This window comes from Myxine glutinosa, chromosome 1, assembly GCF_964187855.1.
Source record: "Myxine glutinosa chromosome 1, kmMyxGlut1.1, whole genome shotgun sequence".
Lineage (NCBI taxonomy): Eukaryota > Metazoa > Chordata > Myxini > Myxiniformes > Myxinidae > Myxine > Myxine glutinosa.
In genome coordinates this window covers 329,569,107-329,578,829 of record NC_136261.1, presented here as the reverse complement: position 1 = coordinate 329,578,829, position 9,723 = coordinate 329,569,107, and the positions used below count along the sequence as shown (strand labels likewise).

General features: G+C 39.9%; 1 long non-coding RNA gene across 2 annotated transcripts; it reads left to right on the top strand.

Annotated features, from left to right (window-relative positions):
* Nucleotides 1–486: 486 nt before the first annotated feature.
* On the top strand, nucleotides 487–3,267 carry LOC144889821 (uncharacterized). 2 transcript variants are annotated; one of them, XR_013622089.1, is made up of 5 exons: nucleotides 487–736; nucleotides 1,362–1,442; nucleotides 2,652–2,814; nucleotides 2,927–2,996; nucleotides 3,121–3,267. It is a non-coding gene; the product is annotated as an uncharacterized LOC144889821 (long non-coding RNA). The 2 variants fall into 2 exon arrangements; XR_013622088.1 differs by having other exon boundaries at nucleotides 487–1,442.
* The last annotated feature ends 6,456 nt before the right edge of the window (nucleotides 3,268–9,723 follow it).

Genomic DNA, 9,723 nt, shown 5'->3' with positions numbered 1-9,723 from the left:
GCATATTACATTCAAAACATAGCATATCATTCTCTTGGCTAACTCCCTCTCCACCCCCTCACCTTTTCTACCCTCCCACTCCCCTGTCCCACCCACTCAACCCCTCCCTTCCCATTTCTCTCTCTTTCTCTGTCCACACCTCACTCTTCCCCCGTGCACTCCTCACTCTTCCCCCTCCTAATAAATTGCAGAACTCCACTCCAACCTCTCTCTCCTTCTCCCACCTCCTCCCAGAGTTTATAGCAATGTTTGGTGAGGCGTTGCTCTCCCGCACCCTTCCCCTCTCCCCTCTCCCCTCTCTCTCCCCCTCATCTTGCTCCTCTCCCTTCCCTCTCTCTGTTCTCCTTTCTCCCCTCTCTTCCCCTTTTCCCCTCCCCTTTCTCTTTTTCTCCCTCTTTTTCCTCTTTTTCTCTCTTTTTCTCTCTTTTTCTCTCTCTCTTTTTCTCTCTCCCTTTTTCTCTCTCCCTTTTCCCTCTCTCTTTTCCCTCTCTCTTTTTCCCTCTCTTTTCCCTCTCTTTTCCTTCTCTCTTTTTGCCTCTCTCTCTTTTTCCCTCTCTCTCTTTTCCCCCCCTCCTTCTCTTTATTTTGCAGGAATATGGCTTCGACCAAAAGAAGGAAATGTCCAACAAACATACTTGACAAAAAATCGACATGCTAGGCCATCCTGCCAGGCCAATAAGGAAAGGATAACCGTCAGATGGTGAAGAAGTGGTGTTCAAGCATGGTTTTGCATACAGTAGGTTCTCAAGAGAAAATGTTGCATATGTTCTGAATCAAGAATCCCAAAGCACAATAGTATTCATATACCAAGGAGGATGAACTACATCAAATAGAGGTGCAAAGTGTGGATGAAATACCACCTTTTATATTTATAGATGCCGTTGTAGTGCGTACGATGGATAGGCCAGTACGTCCATGTGGGATGAGTCCTACTTGGCAGATGAGTTGCTGGTCATGATGGGCAGCCTTTGGGGTAAAGCATAGTTCACTTGAGATTCTGCTGGATGAGTAATTTTCACGATATGCGTCAAGTGGATTTGAAGTGTTCCCGAGGAACCAGTTAATTTGCACATCGTTGATCGGGTGTATGTCGATAACATTGCACCACGTGCACACTTCAACATCAATATGGAGTGGGCTCCTGGGTAGATCCATGTGAAGGTCTTTCGGAGGTGCTGCAAATTGAGAAAAACATGACATTGCATCTGATAAACTAAACTGTCATCTGATAATCAGTGAGTGGCATTCTCATGAATTCGTGAGTAGCATTCTTATGATTCGGTGAGAAGCATTCTTGTGAATGAATTCTTGTGAATAGTGCCATCTCGTCGCTCTTGGTGTCCTGATCAATTGTTCTTCAGGGCATGGCCTCACGCCCCTCCTGTGCCTTTGTGATCACCAGGTCGGTGGTATCATTGGTGGTGCTCAATGGCCTGTTTCAGGTTAGTTTTTATGTAGTGTCTTAATGCATGATTGCTGGCTTGGCTACGTGTGTGTGCAGTTTCGGAAAGAACAGAGGGGAAATAACAGAGGCAATTGCATACAGGGGATTTACCGTTAATCCTTAACTAATTAACATAACCCCACCCCTCGTCATGGGAATAATTATACACATCCACGACATACGATCTAACGGTGGGTACATAGTGGGGTTATGTTACCCACCGGAAGTTCTTCAAGTTCTTCCGCTGAACTTGGGGACGACTAAGAAGAAGACCTTTGTTGGTCGAAAGCTTGTCGAGAATTAAAGATCGACTGTCCTGAAGCTACGTCCGCGTCTTATTTAATCTCCCGATTATTTATATATATATATATATATATATATATACACACACACACACACAGTCACGATTAGATGATAAATGTTGTTCCTGGGACACCCCCAAATCTCCATTCACTTACATGTAAATTTTCCTCACCCTCACTTTTCTTCATTTCCCATTACTGCTACCCCTACTCCCTTATGAACCTCCTAACATTTAACCTTATGGACCTATGATCCTTCTCGCCTTCTGAACCTATGATCCTTCTACTATTGACACTGAGCACAGGTCCTTATACATATCATCTGGCAGATCATATTTGGCCCACTCAAACATCGATCCTACAAATATTTGTTTATGCGTAGGAAATAATTTAATTCTCCTCCAACTCTCTTCACCATCTCCTCCAACTCACCGGTATTTAAATTAATTCTCTTATTTGTTTTGTGAACTTTTTTACCAGTTGCCTTTTCAATAAGACTTATTTGATATTTTTCACATTCATTTTGTTTTCCATTTATATACCAAGGCTACCATACTCGAACCTTTTCTAATTAATCGCTCACTTTTGAGAAATGACATGTTGTTTCACTTGGATAACTTCCCAGGAGTTCTCATTGTCTTGTTTCCTGTTTTTCACACACACGCCCCGAATTTCCCCAAATGCTGACAGGCAGTTCACTTCCCCGAAATACATTTTGTTCATTATTTAAGCCGTGTTGCCGTGCCGTTTTAAACATTGTGAATGAAGATGAGCTTGTCTTATTCCAGTCTTTCCTCTGATGAAGAATACTCACCAGGATATTGGTTTCGTTTGGTGTTAAACTAACGAGAGCTTTGTATGTGATTAATTTTATGACTCGTGATATATTTTCCTCTTCATTACAGCAATTCAAATATTGTGAATGACTTTCATGAGGCCCTGGCAGAATTTCAAGTCGTTTCTCAAGAGTTTCACAACGAACTGAATACGGGTTTGAACAACTTGCCTCGGAGATGGAGGTTTCTGAATGAATTCAATGTTTCACCGTTCTTAGAAGACATGTGGAAGGTATGGTACAAAATAAAATACGTTGATGTTAAATGAGGCTGCCTTAGAATGTGTGTGTGATGTTTTGTCTGGCTTCCTTCAACGAAGTAATTTCTCTTTTTTTTGTCTGTAGTATTAACCTCGAAGAAGACACAGATGAGATTTTGTCTCTTGTCCAAAATGACCATCAGAGTATACCCCTGGTAATTCATTATTCATCTCTCTGACTGGCACCAATAAACGGGAGCTGACATTTATTTATTCATTGCCAATACGATGTATCTTTTAATAATTTCTCCTCATGTTTTTATTTCGTTTTTCAAACAGAATACAACACCTGTTGAGATCGATGACCACAACCACGATCACGACCTCGATGGCCACGACTATGAGTGGGATGCTTATGATTTACCCAAGAGTGGTTATTTCCTGCCAACCTGTGATACCCTAAATTTTCAACTCGACGGCATTGACACAAAGCTTGATTTTTTTTTTAGAGGTATGTGTGTGTGTGATTCATAATGCTCATTATTTAAAATCGTTGATGTAATCGCAATGCTCATATCTCAATTCACAATGCTCATATCATTTCATAATCACAATGCTCATATCCTTCATATCCTTCATATCCTTCATATCCTTCATATCCTCATATCTTCATATATTTAACATATCCTCTCCTTGCTTCGCCTTAATATTTTCTCTCCCCTCTTGTCTTTAACAGAAAGAGATTCAAAATCTGAAGACATCTGCTGTATTTGAATTGTGCTGGGGAGAAATTGATGGCTTGTGCTGGGGAGAAGTTGAATATATACCTGAATAAAAATGTTTTAATAATATAAAGATTTTTATGTTTTCAATATTTATATATGGTTATATTTGCTTTGTCCAGAATTATTTAAAAATTAATTACAAAAAGAGAATAAAGGAAAAAAGAAGGGAAAGTGCGTCCCTGCCAACGACCCTTTACCCCCCTCATCCCACCCCTCCCCTCCCCTTGTGTGTGTGGGGAAGGTGGGGGTGGGATGAGGGGGTGGAGGGTCAAGAGTGGGGGCGCACAGAGCAGTGGGGGATGATGGGTGTGGGCGTGGCTTATGATATATATTTATTTTTTGTTATTTTTTTTACTAGTAATTAAATTACCTAATCTGGGTGGGGTGGATAAAAGTATGGATGGTTGTTGCTTAATGGCTTATCATTGTTTTTTGTAATTCTTGAGTAAAATGAACCCAAGATTTCTTCTCCATTTAAATCAAATAATTTGTAGGTCCAAGGGACTGTATCCATTACATCAACGATTTAAAATAATTCATTTGTCCATTTTTTGTATAACCTTTCTCAAAATGGCTTTTCCATCTGTATATTCTTACAATATCACCAACTTTTAACTTGGGTTTTCTCAAATTAATCTCCTTTTCATATTCTAATTTTGTAAATGATTCTGACGGTTTTGATTTTGTTGATGAATGAACTGTATTATTGTAATTATCTACAATATCCTGAATTAAATATACCCACTGTTGAGAACCGAGTTGTGTGAATTTTTTATATAGTTTCTCTTTCAAAGTGCGATTAAAACGCTCAATAACTGCTTTTCCTTCATTAAAGGTGCTGTATAATTTAATACCCTCCCCCTTAATAAATTTCATAAATATTTTGTTGAAGAACTCTGTTCCCTCATCAGTCCATAACTTCTTTGGTTTCCTTTTATCCCTATCAAATATTAGCTTAAAGGCTAACATTAAAGTATCACCCCTTTTATTTTTTAAAGGAACAACCCAGGCAAATCTACTCCTCAAATCAATAACGGTTAAAGCATACCTGTATCCCCTATCATTATTCAATTAAATTAAATCAGCGGACCATATGTGGTCAGTGTCTTTGGAATAAACCTTCCTTCTTTTAAACTTGGTGATTATGGGTTTGTGTAATTCTTCAGCCAAAAGCTCCTCACTCCTCAGTCTTGATGACATCATTAGAGCCTCATAGTTTTTTGAGGAACAACCAAGACCAAGTTTCAATTTAGCACTTATCATTTTTTTCACAATAAACCTATCAACTTTCTCTCTCAACGTAGGATTTAGTATCGAAGACAAATTATACAACATTTCTCTGTCTGCTTCATGTTTTTCATCCAATGTAGTGGTATTTCCATAAGCAATATCATGTTTCATACACACTTCATCAACCCTATTTATATGTGTAGACCAAGGTTTAGGATTGTCAGCCTCATCTAATTTTTTATCCAAGTTTGTTCCTGGACCACAGAAAGAATACCCTGGAAGGTGGAATTCCCCTGGAATTCCAGTTGTTGTAAATTTACTTCCTGACAGAAACTTTTGTATGTCTCCTCCACTTTTAGGAGAGATGAATTGGCACTTTTTAGAGCCACACATTTGACATATTCCTTTTTGATAAACTCTATTTTTAGCTTTAACATGAGATATTTTTAGATTTAGTTTTCTTTTTACATTTGAGACAATAACTCATATTTATTTATGAGAAAAAGTCCTACATAGTGCCAAAACCTTTTTGGTTTTCAACATATACATTTCTATCTTGATTTTTAAAACATAAAGAATCCTTAGGAATGCCTTCACTCTCGCCTCCATTTATTTACAAATAAAACTAACTAAAGTCAATAACACCAACATCATCAACCACATAATCTTTTCCTTCTTCTTCTTCTTTATCCCCACTTTCTCGTTTAAATCTCCTCCCTGAAAGTGAAGACATCTCAGTAAATTTTTAAAACAATATCTTCCTATGAGTCATTATTTCTTTGTTTTCCTCTTCGGTGCGTTGAGATTGATTTATTTGCCGTAATATATTCAATCTTTTAGTAATCTCACTGATTTCCATCTTTTTATATTTTTCCTCCCTCTCTCTTTCATCCTCCTCATTCTCCTTTTTCTCTTTCCTCCCTCTCCTCCTCCTTTTTCTCCCTCCCCTCCTTCTCCTTTTTCTCCCTTTCCTCCTTCTCCTTTTTCTCCCTTTCATCCTTCCTCCCTCTCCTCCTTCTCCTTTTTCTCCCTCTCCTCCTTCTCCTTCTCCTTTTTCTCCCTCTCCTCCTTCTCCCTTTTCTCTCTTTCCTTCTTCTCCTTTTTCTCCCTTTCCTCCTCCTTTTTCTCCCTCTCCTCCTTCTCCTCCTTCTCCTTTTTCTCTCTTTCCTCCCTCTCCTCCTTCTTCTTTTTCTCTCTTTCCTCCCTCTCCTCCTTCTCCTTTTTCTCCCTTTCCTCCCTCTCTCTTTCCTCTGCCTCTTCCCTCTCTTCTTCAACTTCTCCTTCTCCTTCCTCCTTCTCCTCAACTCCTTCCTCATCCCTAGCTACCCTTGAATTTGAGCCCCAAAGAATATTATACATATACTCATCTGGATTTTGAGATATTCTTGTATCTATAATTATTTTTCTCATAATAGGATACTAATAAGATTTGTTGATGATTTCTAAAACAGTTTTATATTTCATAACTTTGAGAAGTTAATTTTGATTTAATATTTTAATCAAGTCTATTTGTGGGTTTAACAATATCAGTATAAGGCCAGTTTTTAATGACAAAATTTCCATGTATATGCTCCAAATCATAAGGTATGTAATACCGAGCACCCTTTTCTTGTAGGTATCCCTGAATACAAAAATTATAATTCTCTTGTAGTCTTCTTCCTGCCATTTATGTATCAGAAATATATGTGAGATTAATATTATGACAGGTAATACCACCCCATATTCCCACTACCAAATCGGTTTGTATTCCTCGGCTTTCTATCCTTATCTCATTACCTTCCTTCTTTGTCATGCTAACCATCGCTATACTATTATATATATACTAGCGGGGTCACCCGTGCGAATCCCACGGGCATGGATGTGTGTGACATTTCGACATATTGAGTTATATGCTGCACATTCATTTTTACAAAATGGTTACTGGCAAGTCATCAGATCCAGAAATGGTGTGAATTTAGTTATTTCACATAATATGTGACCCCTCACTCCTCTCCACCTGACACTCTCCTGTCTCCACCTGACACTCTCCTGTCTCCACCTGACACTCTCCTGTCTCCACCTGACACTCTCCTCTCTCCACCTAGCACTCCTCTCCTCTCCAAACCCTCACATCCCTCTCCTTTCCAATCCCTCACCTCTCCAATCCCTCACACTCCTCTCCTCTGCAATCCTTCACACGCCTCTCCAATCGCGCCTCACACTCCTCTCCAATCGCGCCTCACACTCCTCTCCAATCGCGCCTCACACTCCTCTCCAATCGTGCCTCACACTCCTCTCCAATCGTGCCTCACACTCCCCTCCAATCACTCCTCTCCAATCGTGCCTCACACTCCTCTCCAATCGCGCCTCACACTCCTCTCCAATCGCGCCTCACTCGCCTCTCAAATCGGCTTTCCCCGTCTCGTTTCTCTCCTTTTTCTCCCGTCTCGTTCTTTTTCTTGCTCCAAATCGGCCCGTCGGAATCGGAAATCGGCCCGTCTCGCCCGTCGGCCCGTCGGAATCGGAAATCGGCCCGTCTTGCTTTTGTGCTTGTGCGTAAATAAATTGTGTTCATGACACCATTTCTGGTGTTGGGCTAGCGGCTAGGGTGCCGGCTTAGGATCCTGGGTTCGAATCTCGGTCGATCGCCGAATTAATGCCAGGGGGGTTGACTCAGCCTGTCATCCTTCCGAGGTCGGCTAATTGAGTACCAGTTCACTGGTAATTCCCTGTTTGTCGTTGAAGGCGGCAAAAAGGGTTGGCGTCAGGAAGGGCATCCGGCCGTAAAACATTGCTTCAAAAAGGGGACAAAAAAACAACAACTACCACGGTCCCCGAAAAGGCCAACCCCCGCTTTGCGGGGAAAAATGGCCTCTAAACGGTGGTTTTTACACCATTTCTGGATCTGATGACTTGCCAGTAACCATTTTGTAAAAATGAATGTGCAGCATCTAACTCAATATGTCGAAATGTCACACACATCCATGCCCGTGGGATTCCCACGGGTGACCCCGCAAGTTTGCATTGACGTTCGTCGATGGACTCGTTCGCCCGTCTCATTCGTTTTCTTGCTGCATCCTGTTCAAGTCTGCGTTCTTCATCGATCGTCTCATTCATTTTGGAAATAGAAGTTTCCACGCAGCGCATGAATTGTCACGATCCTCAAGAGGAATTTGTCTCGTAATCATCAAATGATAAATGGCAAGTAAATTATATTGTGGAAAATTAAAGATTTCAAATAAACCTATTTAAAGTGTATTCGCACATAACTAATTTTAAAAAACGAAGAAATATCTCTCGGTAATTTCCTGAAACATATTTTACTTCCGGCTAATAATGTTGAATTAAATAAAAACGAAGAAATATATGTCGGCATCATTGTTGACGTTTTTGTGACGACTGTCATCAAACGAAAAAGTAATATATCTTAACGGAAAAGCAAAAGCGAATTTTTAATATATATCGACACGTTGCCGTCGGTGTCATGTTGGGCGGTGTATGATACACCATGACGCGATTTTTAAAAATATATCTCTGCATTTTCCCGCGTGTGTGGAATGTTCTCAATTATTGCTGACACCGAGTCCAAAACCATCGATAAAAATGAAATCATATGGTGAGTTAGATTGGAGATAAAGGCGTGAGAGAGACTCAATGGCCTTGAAGTTGAAGTTACAGGCGTTTGAGAATTCATTTCGTTCTATAAACGGCAACTTTCATTGGATTTCCTTCCCGTTTTTTTTCAACCGAGTCGAAAACTATGTTAGCGACTGTGAAAAATGAAATGATATATCGAATTTTTAATATGTATCGACACGTTGCCGTCGGTGTCATGTTAGGCGGTGTATGATACACCATGACGCGATTTAAAAAAATATATCTGCATTTTCCCGCGTGTGTGGAATGTTCTCAATTATTGCTGACACCGACTCTAAAACCATCGATAAAAATGAAATCATATGGTGAGTTAGATTGGAGATAAAGGCGTGAGAGAGACTCAATGGCCTTGAAGTTACAGGCATTTGAGAATTCATTTCGTTCTATAAACGGCAACTTTCATCGGATTTTCTTCTCGTTTTTTTTCAACCGAGTCTAAAACTATGTTAGCGACTGTGAAAAATGAAATGATATATCGAATTTAAAATAGATATCGACACATTGCCGTCGGTGTCATGTTGGGCGGTGTATGATACACCATGACGCGATTTTAAAAAATATATCTCTGCATTTTCCCGCGTGTGTGGAATGTTTGTGGAAAATTAAAGATTTCAAATAAACCTATTTAAAGTGTATGCGCACATAACTAATAAAAAAAACGAAGAAATATCTCTCGGTAATTTCCTGAAACATATTTTACTTCCGGCTAATTGTCGGCATCATTGTTGACGTTTTTGTGACGACTATCATCAAACGAAATAGTAATATATCATAACGGAAAAGCAAAAGCGAATTTTTAATATATATCGACACATTGCCGGCGGTGTCATGTTGGGCGGTGTATGATACACCATGACGCGATTTTAAAAAATATATCTCTGCATTTTCCCGCGTGTGTGGATTGTTCTCAATTATTGCTGACACCGAGTCTAAAAGTAAAACCATCGATAAAAATGAAATCATATGGTGAGTTAGATTGGAGATAAAGGCGTGAGAGAGACTCAATGGCCTTGAAGTTACAGGCCTTTGAGAATTCATTTCGTTCTATAAACGGCAACTTTCATCGGATTTTCTTCCCGTTTTTTTTCAACCGAGTCTAAAACTATGTTAGCGACTGTGAAAAATGAAATGATTTATCGAATTTGATTTGAAATAAAACTGGGGGAGAGCAAGACACCACGGGCCTACAAAACAGGACTCAAAGCTATGCGAGTTAATAAAATGGTGGATATTTGTTTATAGCCACTCCCAGAATGGGTGGAGCTATGGGTGGAGCTACTCTGCAAACCGA